At 34.4% G+C, this 22,039-nt stretch overlaps 1 pseudogene across 1 annotated transcript; it reads right to left on the bottom strand.

Annotated features, from left to right (window-relative positions):
• Nucleotides 1-1,096: 1,096 nt before the first annotated feature.
• On the bottom strand, nucleotides 1,097-4,840 carry LOC143596844 (uncharacterized; annotated as a pseudogene). Its single transcript, XR_013146799.1, has 6 exons — nucleotides 4,673-4,840; nucleotides 4,054-4,302; nucleotides 3,645-3,779; nucleotides 2,508-2,692; nucleotides 2,268-2,429; nucleotides 1,097-1,581 (listed from the first exon to the last, which is right to left on the bottom strand). The product of XR_013146799.1 is annotated as an uncharacterized LOC143596844 (transcript).
• Nucleotides 4,841-22,039: the final 17,199 nt, after the last annotated feature.

Raw genomic sequence — 22,039 nt, 5'->3', positions numbered from 1 at the left:
AGTCTTGTACACCTTATTTCTTTAGTCTCAACATTTGACCTTGGTGAGTCCTAGCAGACAACTTAAAATGTTTCTAGGTATAACATCTTCATCTGACTGGTTTTCTCGCAAGGAGCTCACGAATTGTTTTTTGTTGCCCAAGTGGAGAGTGGTGGTTGGTTGCCTATTGTAGAGGTGACACTAGGGCTTGGTAGAGAATATCGTTTCTGCTAGCATTTAAAAAAACTTGGCTCTGGTACAAGTTAGACCATGACGAATAAATATTGATTTGCGTGCATAATATGGTTTCATAGGCCTCTATATATAGAATGATAGAATCATATATCACACATGGACCTCTATAAGAGTCTAGACTATGATAAATACAAATGAGAACATAACTGCTATAATAAGATCTAAACCTCCAAAAATGAAACCATGGTGACCTGATATCACTAGTGAACTTTGTTTGGTTATGGGGCGAGTCGGAGGCTTGTAGATGGTAATGTGGCCGAGAAAGTCGGTTGTGGTTGTGGTGGTGAGGTTTAACTTTAAACAGTCTAAGCTCAGCCACAAACTGACCCTGTACAAACATTCTAACAATTAACAAAAGAAGCTGAAACCAAGTGAAGACTAATAACTTTGGGTCGGTATCTTATTTGCAGACTCATACTAAAATGAAACATATTAAATGAGTTACGAAAGTTTCGTAAGGGGACTGGAGCAGGCTACCATGAGACAAAAGATCTTTTTTCTAAAGAGATTCGAAAGGAATCGGGAAGTCTTGCTTCGACCATTAAAATCAAACATTAAAATCAAATCTCAGCTTTCGCTCCCTCCGCTTCCTCAGGGCCCTCACTTCCTCACTCAACTCACTCAGACGCTCGCCTCACTGCAACTGCTGAAGAGAGATCAGAGCTAGTACTAGAGGAAGCGATAGCGGACAAAAGAGCTCAGAGAGCAGTCCGAATCAAGGGCTAAAGTCCGAACTCAAGATTTGACGGAAGCTGTACGACTGAGCAGCGGATCTCCTGACTCGCACTTTCTTTCCTTTGAATCAAAATTAAAACACTCAGTTCAATTATTTTGAGCAAACAAAGAGTTCATAATTGCACAGGTTACAACCTCCTAAAAGGATTTAAAAACAAAATTCAATAATTAAGACTTCAGTTATATAGACATATGTAAAAGCTACAATACCTTATTCTGTAGGACTTTTGACGCCTGAAATATGAAATGCTGGAACTTATGCACAAGCCCACGATTAGCGCTTTGCATGCTACCTATTAACCTTTGATAATCTAAAGATGCAGAATCCGATAAAGGCTCCAAAAACTCACATCTTGTTAAAATATCAGGTGGGGGCACTCCCACGATGAGATTTGTATCAAGCTTTGGTTTATTTTTGGTCAAACTTTTTGACTTTGGGGCAGGGGTGTGGTCAATGGCTAAAGGTGATGCACCCGCAACTACCTCCTCTTCAAAAGGTATAGCTCTTTGACCTTGCAAACAGAAATCTAACCATTGGTGCACAAGCGGAGATGGCCCTCTAATTCGCCCTCCATGTTCGTCTTTAGCTATGCCTGTAGCAGCAGGTATTGCCTGCATACAAAAATTATATAAACAAATGAGATTATAGTTTGTTGCTATTAAGCTTGTGTTAGGTTTTCTGATATTACTTGTGTTTTTTTGTAAAATACTTAATGAATTCCATGTATGTCAGTTTATGTAGTTCTGACGAGTGATGACACATAATGAACTTGGATTCTTTTGGTAATTTTGACCAGGTTACTTATGAATGGGTTGACTTGAGTTGTGTTTTTATCTTAAAACAGGTCAAATAAAACAATTTAGCTAAAAATAGGGGTGTAAACAAGCTGAGTCGCTCGTGAGCTACTCAAGCTGAGGTTTGTAAGCGAACCGAACGAACACAAATGGAGCATGTTCATGCTCATTCATTTAACTTTAAACAAACTAACGATCGAACACGAACATTTAAACGAACAAGATTTTCTTGTTCGCGTTCGGCTTGGCTCATCACGAACCGAACTCGAGCTTAGTCCAGCTCAGCTCGACTCGGCTCGGCTCATCTACACCCCTAGCTAAAACCAAAAAAATCTAGCTAAAATGGGTCAATTCGACATTTTATTTATTGCTGTTATAATATTGTTTGTGTATCATAATCAATGCAATAACTATACATATAAAGCTAAAAAAGTTGGGAAAAAAGTAGTATACAGATAAATAATAAAAACTAAAGTTTCTGTAACAATGTAAATTAAGCATACCCATAAATCGGCCCATAAACTAGCTCCTGATTTTGGAACAATCACAGCAACATCTGACATGCGTTTGGCAGCAGGAACAATATCACTACTCCACCCAACAGCCACCCAAACATCGCCAACATTAAATGCTTTAAGATAATTTGCACTATCAAATAACCGAACCTACGAAAACATCATCGCAGTAAAGATGATTATATAATATTGTACATTAACATTTTATCATTGGCTTCATCATGATACCTGTTTTCTAAGTGAAGCAAGTTCATGCTTCACAGCATTTCTCCCACCAGTAACTTCAGAATCAATGTCGCTCGTGTTATATGATGCCCCTAAGTGTTTTAAAACCGCACCAATAACCTCTCTCTTGGTGAATCAACCATTGCAATCTTTCCAGCAAGATCGGGACGCCACAGGTCTGACCAGTCCTACAATGATGGTTCGGGTCATATTAAGTTATGTTTGAAGTGAGTCAGACTGGGTTAGATTGAGGTGACCTACCAACACTTATTCATAGGTCAACGAACCGAGCGTCTCGGTTCAGTGAACTGTTCATGAACCGTTTGGCGGGTTATTCGTATATGTTCATTTAGTTAATAAACAAAGTAACAAACAGATATGAATAACATTATCTGTTCATTAGTTAAAATACAAAGTTACAAACACGAACAAATGTCACGTTCGTTCATTTATGTTTGTGAACGTTTGTTTAAGTCCGCTTGTTTACATTGTTTTTGTTCGTCCGCTAGATTACGTTTGTTTAAGGTTGTTCGTGTTTATATTCACTTGAATATATTAGTTCCATTACAATTTAGTCTAGTTTTGTTAATTTTTTAGGCACAACAGATTGATTTTCACTTTTACTTATAACTGGCGTTCGCTGACTCGCTCATGTACGTTCGTCCATCTATGTTCGTTTACGTTCATGAACCATTCGTTTATACTCTTAACTAATGAACATATACAAGCACGAACACGTTCAATTTCTTAACGAATGAACACAAACAAGAAAACTCACTTTGTTTAATTGTTCGTCTTTGATCGTTTGTCCGTTTAAAATTAAACGAACGAACATTAACAAGCCCTGTCCGTGTCCGTTTGGTTCGTTTACAGGCCTACTTGTTCTCACTTTTTGAAGCTTACAAATAATTAATGTGTAAACTGTAGCATAATAATAAATAATAACATAATGATTCTTTTAACAAATGATTAGATGGTTGTGAGCATCTGAATACACTTCAGTGACTTTTGGCTCGTTCGATTCATTTTACATGTTTACCTTATAGATAGCTTTCTTTTTACATGTTTGCCCGATACTGAATTGAGCCATTTTGATATAGGAGTTAATATTGACAAATGTATATATTTTAAAAAAGTTACCTGTATAGGGGCCAAATTATGTTGCCGGAATCTGTTTTTCCGGTAAGCTATTACCATGCTTCCCCATCGATACGGAACCGCATATATCTTACCTTGCACGTCTGATTTTCCTTCATTATTCCTGCGCAAATACGCCTGAGACTATTATAAGACAACCCTTAAATTAACAAAACAATTGCATTTAAACAAGCGTAAGCTTTGCAAAACATTAGCATGTAATAACTACTTGTATCATGTACATTAAGACTTAATCTTATTAGGTTTCTTTATATGCTTTATATTTTAGCACCAACTGACACTAGGGCTGTCAATTCGGGTATTATTGTGTTTAACAAGTTAGAACACAGGTGCCCAATTGACAGCCCTAACAGACACCATGATACTATAATCAAATGTATATGTATCTCACCTTCCACTTGTCACTTAATGTGTGGAACCAATCTTGATCATCAACCCTTTGTACGGGTTCTATTAGTTTCTTACTAATGGCAAAATTAAGCCAGGTGTCACCAAGTGATACAATATCCGCAGCACCAGCAGATTTAGAAGTAACAACTCCTTTACCAATCGTTGTAGAGAGTTCTGAAAATATATCCTGAATAGTTCCACGAAACTCTAGACGAAATTTCACTCTCTTTCCTTGAGATTGTATGAAACTCTGTGTAAATATGAACTGGTTAATTAATAACGATGATAATCAAGAGCCTGTAACATGAACAAAATCTAACTGTTCCTCCTAGATCCTAATAGAGCGAACTCCAAGGTTTTATATACTTGACATGTTTCCTCTATAATTAAATGGTTTAAATTAAACTGTTCAACTTAACTGATTTGGCCCGTTGGATATAAAAAATAACCCAAATACACTCATTTAAGTTATTTAACTATAAGGAGATACACTTCTTTGTCACATTTCTAACCGAAACCTAACTTCTTTCTGTTGTTTAAGAAAGAATACTGAATCTTATGAGCAATTGCACAATACAAATGATAAAGAGTAATAAAGAAGAGAATTTAAGCAACTAAACCTTAATCCATAACGGAGGGACCGAGTTGCGCAGCGCAACAATTCTCAATGGAACACTAAGAGCATAAGTTTTTGATTTGTAACTCTCGAATGCAGCTTTTAACCCTTCGTCATTTTCATATTCTCCAACATCTTCACTATCTATATTCACATATGAAACAACATTCATAATTTTATATATATATAAGAAGGCCTCCTGATGTAAACATTATAAGCTAACATATATTCATCTGGATTTTGAAGCTAAACAGCGATAGTTAGAGTTCTAAACATATGATCTCTCTCGCTCTATGTAGTCGATATCACCAATATATCACCGTAATCGGTCCCTTGGTAAAACATCAGTGCAAAATATCGGTCCCGATATTAATATTGGACCGATATATCACCGATTTTCTCGATATCAGTTTTTAAGTCTTAATTGTCAATTTTTAGTTTTTAATGTTAGTGTTTTAAGTGTTCATCAGTTCCTACTTGCTACAATTGCTAGTGTTTTGTAAGTTGCAAAAGGTTAATTTGTTAATGGTAAGAGAGTATACTGAATTGTTATACATATAAATTCTGCATGATATCAAAATTACCTAGATCTCACCGTCGATATTTTTCTGCATTTCTTTCTTATTAGTTGACACATAATAAACTTGCTCTTCTTTGCAATTGACTTAACTAACTAACTAACTAACTAACTTAAAGAGTAAACCTACATTAACTGATAACAAATTCATACCTACTTTTCATAATAATAATAATATTTAGAATCAAGTGGACGGAATTAGGCAATTAGGTGAATGAAGTCCGGTAGGGATGGAGGAAGAGATTGGTGTGGTCGACAAGGGACGACTCCACTCACTGGTTCCTTTCTGAGTTTTATATTGTTTGTATAATACTAATTGTTTTTCTAAGTCATTTGCAATGGACACCCGGTTTTATCCTTTTACATATAATAAACTGTGAGAAAGGCATACAATAAAGAAATACTAATATTTTTGTGAATTTTATCACTTGTGAGCTTTTGGACGGGTACCGGAGATAGAAGTGTATAAAAAAAATCGGTTAACCAGAAACTAAACCAAACCGGTTCGTTACTCAAACCGGTTTCTACCAAATTGGTTCCCAAACCTAACCAACCCGTCGGTTTGGTTAGGGGTTTGGTTTTTTTTAAAATTAAACTGGTTAAAACCGATTAAACTGGTTTAAAACCGACCCGGACTGGTCTGGATCAGGTTGGCTAGTTATATACTTAAACCGGTTTTTAAATCGAACGGGTTTGACCCAAACCAATTTGGAATATGCAAAAATCAAACCGGTTCGGTTTGTTAAAAAAACCGGTTTTGTAAACCTCTAACTAAAGATAACTTTGAAGTGTTTAAGGGCTCCATACTGATGGGTTGGGCCAGCTGGCAGTGGCATTTTGGCTTTGGATATTTTGGGTCACCCCGTACAAAATACCTAGACAATTCTCCGTTTGTTGGCCTTTAAAAAAATTTGTTGTTTCTCTAAATTTTTTGTTTTTTTAAACGACTGAAATTTGTTAAAGAACAAGGAAAACTTGTAAGCAGCTCACCACCCCAAAAGTACAAACCCAAATCAAATCAACCATGGCACCTTTTAGTACATGCCTCGATACAATAAAATCAAGGGAAAATTCTTAAAAATACCCTTTTGAGGAAAGAAAGAAAAAAACCCAAAAATATTCAAGTTTCCAAAATGACCCAATGAATTTGTATTAAGCCGACACCTTGGAAATCGTTCTGACGAGATCGCTGAACCTATTAAAAGGTGACACGTGGCAAAAAGCTGACATAGCCGGCGATATTTTTGAAAATCTTGGAGTTGTCGTACAAATTTTTTCATTAATCTTTTGGTAAAAAGCAGTCTCCCAAGACGGTTTTTTATCGTTCTTACCTAGTCCGTACAAATTCTATTTTTTTAAAGAGCTTTTTAAATTGCGTCTGCTAAGATGCATTTTAAATGAATTTGTTCCAAGAAGATCATATTTTAATCTTTTGTATCTGGTAAGAACAAATTTCATCTTCTAAAATGTTCACAAAATCTCTTCTCCCTCAATCCGATCCATTTTTCTTAATGAAGTTTAAGAGGGGAGATCGAGTGGAGGTTGTTGATATGGGCCATGGGTTCATTGGTTCTTACTACAACGGCAACATAATCTCAACGTTTGGGACTGGATACATTGTTCAGTTTCGTACCCTGCTCAAAAATTATACGCCCGGGCCTCTTCGGAGTTTGTGAAGACCGAAAAAATACGACAACCTACAATGTTATCAAATTCCATTGTAAGAAGATGAACGGAAGAAGATGAAGAAGAATGGAAGTATTAATTTAGGTATAATCACAATTATTAGTAATAACTAGATTATTGATCCGTGTACGACACGGGTGGAAATATATAAATCATGTAAGAACAACAAGTCATATCAAAACTGGAAAACATAATGGCATATATACTTGAGGAGACAATAACATGATATATAGTTGTTAATAATACTTTTAAGAAATAAAAACTTGATAATAAACTTTAAAATGAAAAATTCACAAACAACTAAATAGTTCTATAAACCACATTTTTAGTTTTACTTGTAACTTTACCATCCTTATCTAATATAAGCATTTTAACACCGTCTCTACTCTTCACTCGGGATAAAACTACATATAGTTGACAATGTGTAAACACCGGTTCTCGCAGATATATGCCAACTCTTGCTAGTGATTGGCCTTGACTTTTGTTAATGGTCATTGCAAAACAAACCGCAACCGAAAACTATCTTTCATTTCAATTTGAATGGCAATTTCTTATCTGAAGGAGTTAGACCACTACGAGTTATATAAGTGTGATGACCAATGTTAGTACCTGAAATAACCTTTACTTCGATAAAACGCCTCCCCAATTGAATAACTTGTAATCGAGTTTCGTTACATAAACCATTTTTCTGATAAATATTCCTTAGTAACATTATTGGTACACCAACTTTTAGAACCAATCTATGATTAGGCATACCAGACATTTTTAAACCATTAAAAAGTCTCTTGAGTGTAATGCTGGATCGAAACCAGGACCAACACTATCAAAGTTATCTATACTATCAGAACTGAGATAATCAACTTCTTCTCCAGGATATAAAGTTAAAAATCTGTCATTAATGTCTTGGACAACCTCATTTAAAGGTGCAAGTATGACCATTTCTTGAAAATATGAAATATCATTAAAATTATCCAATAACGCTGGATATACAAAATCAATCATATCAGAATTTAGATCAGATGAATCACCAATCAAAAGATGTGTGGTTTATTTTAAGAAACCTAGTTACCTTAGCATCTGGTTTAAGATACAATGAGCTATGATTATAAGATCCAATGTATCTTATAAAATCAATATGTATTACATGACCATTATCGTTTGAATGATACAAAGCAGAAAACTGATCATCTGGTTCATGTTGAAATAATGGTCACAAATATGATGCAGAAGAACCTGAATTTCAAATAATCAATAGTTGTAAACGTAACGTCTATGTAGCATATAAAATTATTGAATGAATATATGTGAATCTGATTAACAGGTTATACCATTTGCATTTGTGAAGGATCATAAAATACAATAACCACGGGTATGTCCATTATCAGTATCTGTTGGTCAAAACATTGAGAATAACTTGTTACAACATATATACCAACTTGAAATAGGCAAATCATGAAAACATATTTTTAAAACGACTAAGGTAACATAGATTGTTAATCTCTGTCAAACCTTATTACGAATTTTGTACTTTACATACACCATTTTCTATCTATTATTAATTTCATATACTGACATATATTACACAATAAACTCAGAATCTAGATGTACATTACCTTTTACTGTAGCCGTAGCCTTTCAAGTAGAATGCGTAATGAGGTTTGATAGAGACTCAATAATGGTGATTAATGTATATGTTTAGTAAAAAAAACAAAGAACATTCCCTTGTTATTTTTAAATGCCATATTGAAATGTATATAGTATGTTTTTAAAACTTGTTCATGTCAATTTTTGACACACAAGTAACGTTGTCGGTATTGATATCCGCTAGTTTACCGTTGGAAGGAAAAAAGGTTAAAAAATAGTAGAAAAATGTATGAATCGTTTGTAAATTTGTCGTTTGGATACGTTGGGTTTGAACACAAGGGAAACACGCACCAAGCATCACACGTTTGGGTTGGTTTGACGCGTCTAATTGTTTAGTATTTACTATTAAAATATTATTTTCAAGCATACATGTTTAAAGATTGATAACTTAACGGTTTATTTTTTTTATTATATTAGAGAATTGATCATCTAAAGGGAGGTACATATATAGTTGTGAATTTGTTGTTATATTGATATTATATTTTTACTGTTAATATGTTCTAAAAAACAAATACATAGTGGTATCCGCTACTTAAACGTTGCACTTGCATATAATTATTGTAACATAAAAATATATTATCGAAATTTTATAGATAATTTGTTAAAAATTTTTGCTTTTTTGTTTTTGGTCATGTTGATAATGATTAGTGGCTTTCATAATACAATAATAGTAATTACTTGTATGATCTTGAATAATGATCAGGATTTATGTTAATCACATTTTAATTGATTTTTAAATAATACATACATTACCTAGAAAAAATTTGAATTACTATACGTTACATGTTAAAGGGTAAAACCGTTACTAAAACTGTTTGATGTTACGTTAATTGAAAACTTGAAATCATTATATGAAATTAATAATCACCATTTCCATAAATTAAGATGAATATGACATGAATTAAAGTTTGTTTTATAATAGTTCAAGTACAAACTATAAAGATAAGTGATACTTAAATGTGGGTAACTTTATTCCATTTTGACCATTTTAATTTGAAAAGTTAGTATCTAAAATATACTACAACATAAGTGATACAAGAAATAGATGGAAAGATTTATCATGATGAATATTCTACATGTAGTTGTCCAAAATAGTTGATGGATGTCACTTCACATTGCTTGTTGGCAGTACCAATGTAAGTTGTCATCATAATAGAATCAAAATGATGAAGATTCCCTCATTGAAACCTTAAAGAAACTATGTAGTTGTAAACCAACATCACAAAGGCTAAACAAAGTATTTGGTATAAACTATAAGGTATCGTTTGATATGCATGAATGAGAGGCGGAATGGAATGGACCATTATGATGGAATGCAAAAAGATGTGTTTGGCTGGTCGATGGAATGGAATCACCACTACCATGTCCATTGCATCCCCCCTAAAACACCCCAAATTCATTACATCCACCCCGTTGTTTTTATTTTTCATTCCATCATTCTTTCACACTATATCACCTCTACCACACTCCCACCACCACTACCCTTTGCCCTCTCACCACCACTACCTCTACAGTTGCCACCACCCACTGCCGCCTCCGCCGCCGCCGACCACCACCACCACCCGCCTCCACCGCCTACCACCACACCCCACCTCCGCCGCCTGCCACCACCTTCACCCACCTTCGCCGCCACCACCAACCACCCTCCACCACCTATCTGCGCCGCCCACCACCACCACCTACCACTACCAACAATCGCCCCCACCTCCCACCCATCGCTATTGCCGTCCACCACCGCCACCACCCACCACCACCATTATTGCTCGCTGCCCACCACCATCATCATCCCACCGCCACTCACTACCATTTTTATCTTATTCCGGTTTTTTCTAACTTACCAAAAAATAAAAACTAATAATTCACTTCATTCCCACATGGTAACCAAACATGTTAATGGAATGGTAATGAGTCATTCCATTACCGTGTTCATTCCATTCATTTGCTCATTCCATTCCATAGCCCATTCCATTACCCCATACCAAACAGACCCTAAAGCTAGGAGAAGAGGGAATACAACTAATAAACAATGTTTATTAACTATAATAAACGACACTGGTGGTAATAATACCGACCCCCTCAACTTTTAAAAAATATCATTGATTTATATAATAATAAAAGTGGGAGAAATATGCATTAGTGTTTTGTACATTATGCATCCAAGTTTGTACCATGTAATATTCATTTTTATATAACTTTCATTTTTTACTTTTGGTCCATGCACTTTTTCATTGTTTACAAGTATGCCACAAAATATATTTTTCCAATTTCAACTTTGGTACCCTATACTCTTCATCTTTTACATTTTTTTGTTTAATGTTTACATTTAAATTTAACGAGTTAACGCGCTGCAACACATGTGTGTGGTCGAACGTTATGTCTATTTTCCCGTTTAACAGACCCATCTCAACACGTAGATGTTAAGTTGATGTTTCGGTCTAATTTTTATGTGTTAACACGATGCAATGAGCGTGTGTGATTCAACGTTTTTACGTCTACTTTTTGTCCAGTTTTCTTATTGGTTAACGTAAGTTACTGACTGCGGGAGAGGGGATGGCGAATGAAGGCGGTGGTGGTGATAACTTCATGCTTTCGAGTGGAGTGGATATGTAAATACAAAGTTTTACATTTCCGTTTCAACGCGGGGGTGCAAATACTAGTTAGATATAAATCATATATTCAACAACACAAAACCAATAAATAAAGTAACAAACATTCGCATATCATAAACATATGACAACCATGATAAAAATTTAACACCAATGACATAATATAAGGAAAACATAAATTCATTGATATGAATATGAAATGCAAACAACACCAATAAAACCAAAATGTCAAAGTGAAATAAAGGATAACCAACACTAAAGTCATTCAAACTTAAACAAAAAAAAAATTCAATATAGTTGCGAAACGTTGCATTTATTATGAGACTTTAAAATACCTCCCTTTCAAAACTTTGGCATCACAATGGTAACTACCTCACCAACAGTGGTATCGGTATTTGTTTCTTCATCAACCTTTGTTTTGGTCATCGACATACCTATGTCGTCATCAACATCATAAGTGTCATCCAACTTCCGTTTCAGTTTTGCATCATATAAGAATAAATTTTTTATATAAGAATACCATTTCGTCTTGAAAAATCATCTATATCGACCAATCTTCTCTGGGTGGTTTGTTATTGTCCTTGAGACGCCATAGTTTCAATATACTAACCCTGAGGACACAATCATTGTTATTCACATCCAACTGGTTCAACATCATAATGTTTGATGGTTCTATCTTCCTGTTTGAGAAAAATACAAATTAAAGAAACAATTAAACATTGAAAAATTATACTTTGAAATAAACAAATAAAAGAAATAAAATCTATAAGTAGGAACAAAAAAATAAACCTTGCAAAGAAACAAATAAGATTTTGATCAAGGCAGTGATAAGGTGTGAGAATTTGTGTGTGCGGATTAGAGTATATATAGATATATAGAATGTGTTTGAATTTTTGAATTGTTCCATAACAAAGAAATGTATAAATATGATAAATTTAGAGCATAAAATTAGGGATCTTTGAATAACCGTGGACTAATAAATCATATCAATTAAATTATAATTGGATATTTATTTTTATTGGAAGTAAATGGCATGACTTATGAAATATGAATTCTCAGACCCATCCATCTAAAATTAGACCAATTAAGATTAAGATTACCTTAAATTTAAAAACGTAAAAACTTCTTAGCTTGTTTTGATATAAATTAATTCAAATACATCTAAAAATAGACTCAATTATGATACATTTTAAAATTTAAATTGTAATACTGGCTAGGTTGTTTTATATTAAATACTATAGATCAAATATCAATTAAACAATACTAATCAAAATAAAACAATATAACATTTGCTTTAACACCTGGTGTACGAAAAGAAATTATGAAATCCTAAAAATAATAAATCGTTTCTTGTCAATGAACATACCAAAAGTTGTCAAACAAAATAAAAATAGTAGATACAATGTAATACCTGATGGTTTATTTGAGCCTAAGTTAGGTAGATCGATGGTGAAGACATGCATGGATAGGACGACATGACGAAGAGTAAACTTCCTGATGGTGAGCAGGTACATCGATGTGGACGGTTGATTTGCAGGACCGAATGAAATCAACAGGCAAATCGGTGGACGATAATGGAGGCGTGAAAGAGGTAATACTTGATTTGGGTGATTAGGTTAAAATAGTTTCCATATTATGAATGCAAAAGAATGGACTGATGGAAAACCAGGTATGATTTAGTGGTGGGCAATCCATATTCCATATTCCACGTTTAATAATATTCAATACTTTCAATAATATTCCATATTCCATATATATTCTGTAATACAATTAATAGATATTAATAGAATTAATAGGTATTAATATAAATGAGTTATGGAGTAATTTAAATTCTTTTTGATTTATTTTATCGTAAAGAAAATTGGAGAAGTGATTGACAAAATTGGAAACATAGGAAATAGACCAATAGAAAAGGGGCATGTGGACTCAATCTCAATTGTTTTAATAGTATAGGTAGATTAATAGTTTAATTTAAGAAAGTGGGGTCCACCTGAAACTTAATTGGAAATATAGTTGGAGTTGACGGAATATATTTAAATTATGTCGGTCTAGACGAAATAACAAAAAATCCTATCGGTCTGGACGGGATTTAATCTTTCAAACTTATAAGAACAAAAGATGAAAATATGATCTCTTTGGAACAAATTCATTTAAAATGCTTCTTGGCAAACGCAATTTAAAAAACTCTTTTCTCAAAAAAGAATATAATTTGTAGGGAACATGTAAGAAATATAAAAAAAAACCGTCTTAGGATACTGTTTTTTACCAAAAGATTTAATGAAAAAATTTGTATGACAACCCCAAGATTTGCAAAAATATATCGTTAGCTATGTCAGCTTTTTGCCACATGTCACCTTTCAATAGGTTCAGCGATCTCGTCGGAACAATTTCCAAGGTGTCGGCTTAGTACAAATTACTTGGGTCATTTTGGGAAACTTGTATATTTTTGGGTTTTTTTTTCACTTTCCTCAAAAGGGCCTTTTTGGAAATTTTTTTCTAAAATCTAAAGGAGAATCTAAATCATTCTCCCAATCCAGACCCTCTATCATTCATCTATTTTTAACCCATAAAAACAATTTTTTTTGATGTCTTCTTTTTTATATTGAATGATACTCGTGTCTTGTTGAACAATATATAATTTTTCATGTTTCATTTTTCAGAAGCACCAACATGTCGTAAAAATGATCGATTAAATCCACCCCACCTCCCGTTTCTTCTTGTGCTCTTGCATGTATATGTTCTTTAATGAGATTTTTAACCTCGAGAGTATAAACCAAAGATCTCGTGCCCTTACAAACCATATTTTTTTAGATGTTATTTTTTTCATTTTGATATTGAAAAAGAAAAATAAACAAGATAATTCAAGCAAAAAGATTATGAAATTTGATAACTTCCTTGCAATTTCTCAGGTCCTTAATCTAAGATAATTCAAGCAAAAAGATTATGAAAGGAGTGGTGGTAGCGGTTTGAAAATTTGTTTTTGGTTGGATGTGTGGCTAGATGATGGTACGCTAAAAAAGACATTTCCTAATCCTTTTGCTTTGGAGGAGGTAAAGCGTTGTTTAGTGGTCGATCGATGTGATGAAAGAGACGATGTTATAATGCTTAAGTGGAATTGGAGTAGACAATAGTGGTATGGATAAGAAGTTAACGAAGTTATGCAATTGAAGAAACTATACAGTTTTAGAATCAAAGGTATCAATGACAAATGGGTATGGGGCGCGATACCTTGGGCTTGTTTCGGTGGCATTGGTGAAAAAGCTAATGTATTAAGTTGAATTTTGCCTCATAATAATATTTTAGAATGTAACTCTTGGGTGCCTTTAAAAGTGAATGTGGAAGCGTGGCGAGCTCTTCTTCACTAACTTCTGATGAATGATAATTTGATAAAAAACAAAAAGAAAAGTTATTATAGGTCCGGACAATTGTAATTGTTGCTTTGCCTTGGGTGAAACAATGGATCACATGTTTACGTCTTGTTATATGTAGGGCTAATATTCTATATTAGTATTAGGATTGTGTATGTATAGATATATTTGCTTTTACTCGATGTATTACGTACCTCAGTACGTTTATTTTGTAACAATGTTTTGTAAACTTGGAGAAATGGGGACCATATATAAGGTCACTTTATTTGAGGTTGTTCTTCATGTTACTCGCTACTTTTGGAGTGATTTACATCCAAGAAATACCCGAATATCTTCATATCTAAGTTTTTGGTGTTCTTGGTTTTTGTGTCCGGGTTCAGATCCGGTATAAAACTTAGATCTAGGCCAATCTATTGGTTTTTAAGCTAAAGTCCTTTAGACTTTATTGATATTTGGCTTAATATCTTCCCCAAAAAAATCGGCTAATCGAGCCGGTCCAGTCAGCTAATCGAGCCGGTCCAGTCGGCTAATCGAGCTGCCAGTCAACGGCTAATCGAGCCGGTCAAACCTTTGACCGTTGACTTTGACCAAAAAAATCCTATTCGAATCAAATGGGTAATCGAACGTTGACCGTTGACTTTGACAAAAAAAAATTCTACTCGAAACGAATGCCTAATCGAGTCTGACCTGTTGACTTTGACCCAAAAAAAATAATTTATTATTATTACTTAGTCTTCTGTTAAAAAATTGTCTTGTAATTCTAAGCTTGAAGGAAGTCTTAATATGAGGGAGGGCCAAAGGACATGTTAAAAGAAGAATTCAACATGTTTAAACATATTCAAGGAGAATCGGTTTCCTCTCTAATCAACAGATATGAGTCACTCGTCACTGAAATGAGAAGTGTCGGTATCATCCATGAGAATTCTGAGATCAACATGAAGTTGTTGAATTTACTGCCTTACGCATGGAACATTAGTGTGGTTACCATCAAGAGAACCACAAATCTGAATACCATAACACTCTCAGAGTTGACTTCTACCATCAAGTCTTTTGAATTGATGGATGAAAATCTTCGAATAAACAATCAGTCAAAAGAAAATAAAGTTGGGACAAGTGTTGCAGGTGGAAGTAGTCAAGCAAGTCTTATCCTTCTCAAGGTATACACACACTTGTGCTCTCAAGCTTGTATAAATAAAATAGAGCACAATAGAAACCATAATGCTACCATTTTAGATCAAATCTTTAGCATTAAATATCAAAATGATGGACTTAAGAAAGCTGAAAAGATCTACGCCACTAGGATTAAAACTCATGGTAATGACACGGCTAAACTTAATGAAAAACGTTTCCAAGCTGAAAAACTAGCTGAACATCACGAAAGACATGTTGTTGAGTTAAATGCTAAAATTGTCAAATTAGAGCTAGATCTAGCCAAAAGGAAAATAACCATTGAGAAATTTGAGTTAGATTCTGAAAAGCTTAATGGAATAATTAGGGCACAAATAGGGTTAAATATAAAGACATAAATAGGATATGATAGTACTGCAGTTCCACCTCCTTTTAATAATAACTATACTAGCCTTCCTCTCTTTAGTTTTAATTCCCCGCCTGAGGATGAAATGTTCTATGGTATTGGTCACGTGCCAAAACCAAAGACATTTGTTCCTGTTTTCCCAAAATAGTTGATCCAATTATTTCATCAATTAGTTTTAATGGTAGTTCATCTTCTTCAGCAGGTTGTGTAGAAGAAAGAGGGTCGGTGGAAAGGCCTGTTCAGGTGAATGATATAATGCTAAAAATTTATGTTTCCCGCAAGGTTGCGAAAGTCGCTAGGCGCCCCCAGGGCGGTCGACTAGGGAGTTGCGAGTACTCAGTCTAGGCGGGGTGTACTCGGGGAGTACTCGGACATGGTATTTTATAAAGAAATTCATTTTTCAGAGATTATATATATGTCAAATATGAAAAGTTTACTAAATATTTTACAAAATACAAATGAAAATTACAAAAACAATCAATAACACATACATATTAGTTCAAGAACATGTCTTAGTTGATGAAAGATGTACCTAAATCGTACTTAAATAAGATGTTTGCGAGTTTAGAACTTAGAATCAGATGATAACAATGGTGGTTGCAAGTTTAGAACATAAATTATGTTGCGTCTTAGTGTGAAAAAGAAAAAAAACAGTGGTAAGCTCTTGGAGAAATTAAATTTTTTTAATAAAAGTCAAAATTTTGTTAAGACCGAGTTGGACCGCCTAGCCCGAGTAGAGCCGTCTAGGTCCGAGTTGGCCCGCCTAGGACCGAGTTGGACCGCCTAGTGCCGATTCCGAGTTTTTTGACCTTGGAGAAGAAAAACGGTGCAGTGAAGTCCCGATGAGCGCCTAGGCGCCGAGTACTCGGCCGCCTAGGCCGAGTTTTACAATACTGGTTTCCCGTGTATAGTTTATTTAATATTTTAATAGTTTTTGTTCGTTTTTAGTCGAGATTTGTATACTACTAACACTTTTATGTTCCGTAGGTAATGGAAGTTGGTAGTGATTAAAAAGGGCGAAAAACGAGTAAAAAGAGCCAAAACGGAGATCCGGAACGCGTCAGGAAGGAACCAGAACAGAGAACCGATCAGACCGGGCCGGTCTGACCGGCCTCCTTAGTGGGACACGCCACACCGCGCGGCCAGGTACCCACATCCTGGTCGCGCGGCGCCTAGAGATGCCTGATGGGATTTTTAATTCATTTTTGTTACATGTTGGGCCTTGTTTTGGGTATTTAAACATCTTTAACTTAAACCTGACAATACCCTGAAGCCACCAGGCGAACTTGGAGTTCTTGAGAGCATATTTTCGAGTCTTGTGGTGATTTTGAAGGCACGAGAACAACCGGTGAAGAGTTACACGTTCGCGATTAAAGAATACGGGTTTTATCATCTTTAATTTCCCGTTCTTTATATTTTCACAATGTTTTCAGTTTTATTTGTTTTGTTTGATTTAGACTATATGATGCTAGGCTAAACTTCATAAACTACCTAGGTCGTGATGAACCTTAGTTCGGTTTGATTTTATTTGGGATTGTGTTCGTTATGGATTTTATGTTCTAAGTAAATTGTTGAGTTTGAGTTAATTGATGCGTATGATTGCTTGGTTTTGTTTACTTGGATTTATTGTTTCACATTGCCCTTGTTGATTGTTTCATAGGATAGGGTTTTGTTAGGTCATTTACTGTGTGTTCTTGACTAGTTTGTGATTGATATCGATTAAAATCATAGAAACAATAAAATCAATTAAACAGATAAAAGTGAGTTGCTAGCCTAGAAAGCTGTAAGGTGATAGGCTATTGATAGATCTTTGTTGGTCAGGATTGCTAGATCTAGTTCTTCGTAAGTAGCCCGTCTAGGTTTGATTGTTAGCTTAGTCTATTAAGTTAATTGAGTCCGCTTTGCAATCTTTGATTTCCGCGCTGTAAGGTAGGATTTCGTCATAAAGATACTTATACATAAATTATTAAATAACCGTGAAGAAGTTTAATTCATAAAACTGGTGAGTCTTAAAACTTGTTAGAAATCCATAGGCGTCTTCTTAAGGTTCAATGGTCCTGTTCGGGTTTTCTGTCAATGGTCTATTTTACGATCCAAGTTCCATAACTTAAGTTTTCCATTTAATTAATAACCGTAACTTTGGAGATTCTAGCCTAAGTAGTTATCATTATCATCTGAATAAATCTAAGTGTTCTTAATTGTTTATTAGTTAATTTAATTAGGTTAAAGGTTTAATATTAAATTAATTAGTTTAAGATTAATGATTATGCTTTATTATTATTATATTAATTAGGTTTAGGGTTTATTAGTTTATTATTAGTTTAATTAAGTAATCATTAGTTAATCATTAGTAAGTTTTAATTATTAGTTAATTATTTATTTAGAGTTTTAATTAACTAGTATAAAAATTCCCCTCTCAAATATTATTATTAAATAGTTATGTCTTGTAGTTGAGTCTTGTTTGCTAGTTTCGTAACTTATAGTGTCTCGTGGGTTCGATATCCGGACTTACTTAGCTATACTAGAGTCGACCAGTACACTTGCCGGTTAGTAGTTTTAGTTAAGTTAAGAGTCTAGGAATATTACTTAGTGTCTAGATTAGCTTGTTTTTTTTAGTTAATAAATATATAACTACTTTTAGCACATCAGTGAACATATCAAGTTGTTTATCATCAAGTTGTAAGACTGAGGATAATTCAAGTAAAAGCAAAGTGTTTGAAAATGATAATCAAACGAGTACTTCATGTAAATGTGTGCCATCAAATAAAATCTCATTTTCTCAAACAACTAATCAATCACAAAATCCTCAATCATACAACTATTTTGATTGCAACTACTATGGTCATTATCAAAAAAATTTGTTGATTCATATTACACTAATGTTTTTGATGATCGGGGTCACACATCAAATGTGTTTTATGATCATGTTTCTTTCTAAGGATCACCTTTTCCACTGCACCAACCATATTATAGTTCTGATGAGTTCTATAGTGCTCCTAGGAGAAAGTGTTGTTTTGTTTGTGGTCATTCTTCTCACCTTGCAAGACATTGCAAGCACTGGTTCAAGCAACAACTTGATATTCAAAGGCGACTTAATCAATCCCCAAAAGGTGATATTGGTAGCCCATATTCAATGACTGATCAAGCTGATAGTGAAGCCAGTGAAGTGGACGTGAGATCCCGTGTTAATAAAGTAAAACGCAAGAGAAAACCGTTTTGGAAAACTAAAAAGGGTAAAATCAAAAATGATCCTAAGACTGAAAAGTCTGAGGATTCACCAAAAACAGTTTTAAAATTTAGAGAACAAAAGTCCAAAATCTTCAAAACCAAGGAACAAGTTTGTGCTTGGATTCCTAAGGACTGTTCTTCAAGCGATGAGTCGCCAAGAAACAAATGGTTTTCAGGAAATAAAATCAAGTTTGGTCGATTTACGGTTGACCTTCCTGAGACAACAAAGTCTCGGGAACCCACGTCCATTTAAACGCTTAGTGCATGTAGGGTCAATCAAGGAGGTCTATCAAGAGTATTCGGTACTTAGATAGTGGTTACACCCGACATATGATGGGAGACGAACCCTTTCTATTTGATGCTAAACCATTCGTTAGCGGATTCGAGTCTTTCATAAGCGATATGGGATGACAAACTTCAAGGAAGGGAAATGGTACTTTGTGCTTCAATTACTCTAAACTTGTTCAAAAGGATCAACCACAACTTGTTGAGCGTTTCTCAAGTGATGGATCCAGCATCAGCTGCTGGGCTTCGGTGTAAATCTTTTCAACTTTGTTATATGATGTGATAATGCATGCTTAAGATAGTCAACCTAACAATAGCTTTGCTAACCTTTTCACTAAAGCCATCATCCAGTTTTGATTAAAATATCATATCTATCTTTTTGTATATAAATTTGTAAATATTTTAAAAGATGTCATAATTTTAGAGGGAGAAAATGAGTTAAGTTTAAATCACCAAAAATATTTTCATCTCATTTAAGAAAAACAAAATTGAGTCACTTGACTCGTCAAAAATATTTTATATTATATTATTTCATTATATTTTGTTAAGAAAACTAGAAAAAGCTTCAAAAATATATTCTCTCGTTTAGAGGAAGTCGGATAATAGAAAATTATAAAAATTTGAGAAATTGATCTGACCTTTGGAAAATGATAAGAAACTATCATTAATAATCCTAGAACATGAAAAGAGTAGATAAAAAACCAACAAAATCATTGCCCGATGTGTAGATAGACTTGACAAATGTCACACCCCAACTTAGGGCCTAGAAGTGTGACCAATAGTTGGTACCTGTTTTGTAAATATATCAGAGTTTATGGGTTAATTGTAGTGGAAGACTTTACTTTGAATATAATATTAATTTTTATTGAAAATTTACTTGGAAATTAAATACCCAAGTATTTGCTTTACAAAATATATGTTCATATTACAAGGATTTTGATAACAAAAGTTGATCCATCTTGTTACACGCTTCTAACTTCCATGACGACTCCAATCCTTGCTGCTTCCTATAATTACTTAATTACCTGCATTGGGTTGGAAAAATACGTCAGCTATGTGCTGGTGAACACGTATGACTCCAAAAATAATTGAATAACAGTTACAATACAAATATAGTCTTATGTACAAGCTCAACAGAAGTATTTCTACTTTCGGGATTTGTACCACTACCCTACACACACAAAAGTGTTCCCCGAGCCACGTAGCCCCTAATGGGGAACTAGTTATGTCTGTTAGCCCGCGGCCACGTAGCCTTTGACTGTTTAGGCTAAACAATTATGTTTGGATCCAGACACATGTGTAATCGGTCTGAGTTGGTTTTATTTTCTATCTTGTATTATAACATTTTATAGATCAAGTAATCTCATGTAAACGTTGACTGACTCTTTAAGATAAACAACATGTTCATCTTATAGAGTATAAATATGTTTTGACTGTTTGTAAAGGTTAACGTATTAACCTGTACCGTCGGTGTGCGTTTGAAACCTTGATTGTGAACTATATTAACCTTAGTACGGATACTCAGAATTATATCAAGAAAAGAGTAAACTTGACAGGTAAGGTCTTGATCTAACTCGCTTACGATTGATAACTCGACTATAACTTCGTTACTTGCACAATACTTCAAGGAAACGGAACGTCGGCACGTCACAACAATCGAGCACACTTTCCTAGGCTATGTGTGTGTAAAATGAAGGTGTTTTTTGGGATGGGAATGTCTTATGCCCGTCACCCCCTTTTATAGGAAAATTTGGTAACCCATCATGATAAGCGATGGGGTTCCCTTTAGCCCCGTCGCGTAGCGCGACGCTCAACTTTCACCGCCTTACCAGTTGGTGACACGTTGCCTGTCAAATCGTGCCACGTGTTGACACGTGGTTGGACACGTGTACCGGTTACTTAACGTGGTCATCGCGATACGTGATGATCTTATTGCTTAGACCATAGCGTATCGCTACGCCGTCCAAATTTGGTTTTATGTGCAAGTCAAATGACTATCCCGTCGCGTATCGTGATGAGTCAAAAATTTCAAAATTTACATTATAAGTCCCTAGACTTAAGGAATTGATGTTTTTAGCTAAATCTTATAATGGTTATTTACTCGGTGTTACGACAAATGAGTAAATGTCATAGTGATATAAACTTAAATACCTGCCTATGCTAGTGGTTACACTTTCATTTGCCTATGCTAGTGGTTACACTCTTATGAAGCGTTGGCGACTCCAAAATAAGTCATATCGATGAAGGCAAAAATTCTATTAGTCAGGCATACACGAGCCCGTTAGTGATTAATCACCTTAAAAGATTTTATTATTGCTTTAAAAATAAATATTAAAAATAAAAAATGTTAAAGCAGAAAACTGCAAAATGCTCAAAAAGTATTTAAAATCAACAAAAAAAAATGTTGATAATTTATCAAACAAAAAAGGGGTATATATGAACT

The sequence above is a fragment of the Bidens hawaiensis genome, unplaced genomic scaffold, assembly GCF_021521415.1.
Source record: "Bidens hawaiensis isolate Kalapana, Puna unplaced genomic scaffold, B.hawaiensis_p1.1 tig00000237_1, whole genome shotgun sequence".
In the NCBI taxonomy this organism is placed as follows: domain Eukaryota; kingdom Viridiplantae; phylum Streptophyta; class Magnoliopsida; order Asterales; family Asteraceae; genus Bidens; species Bidens hawaiensis.
Note: the sequence above shows the minus strand (reverse complement) of the source record. Positions and strands in the feature narration are given on the sequence as shown.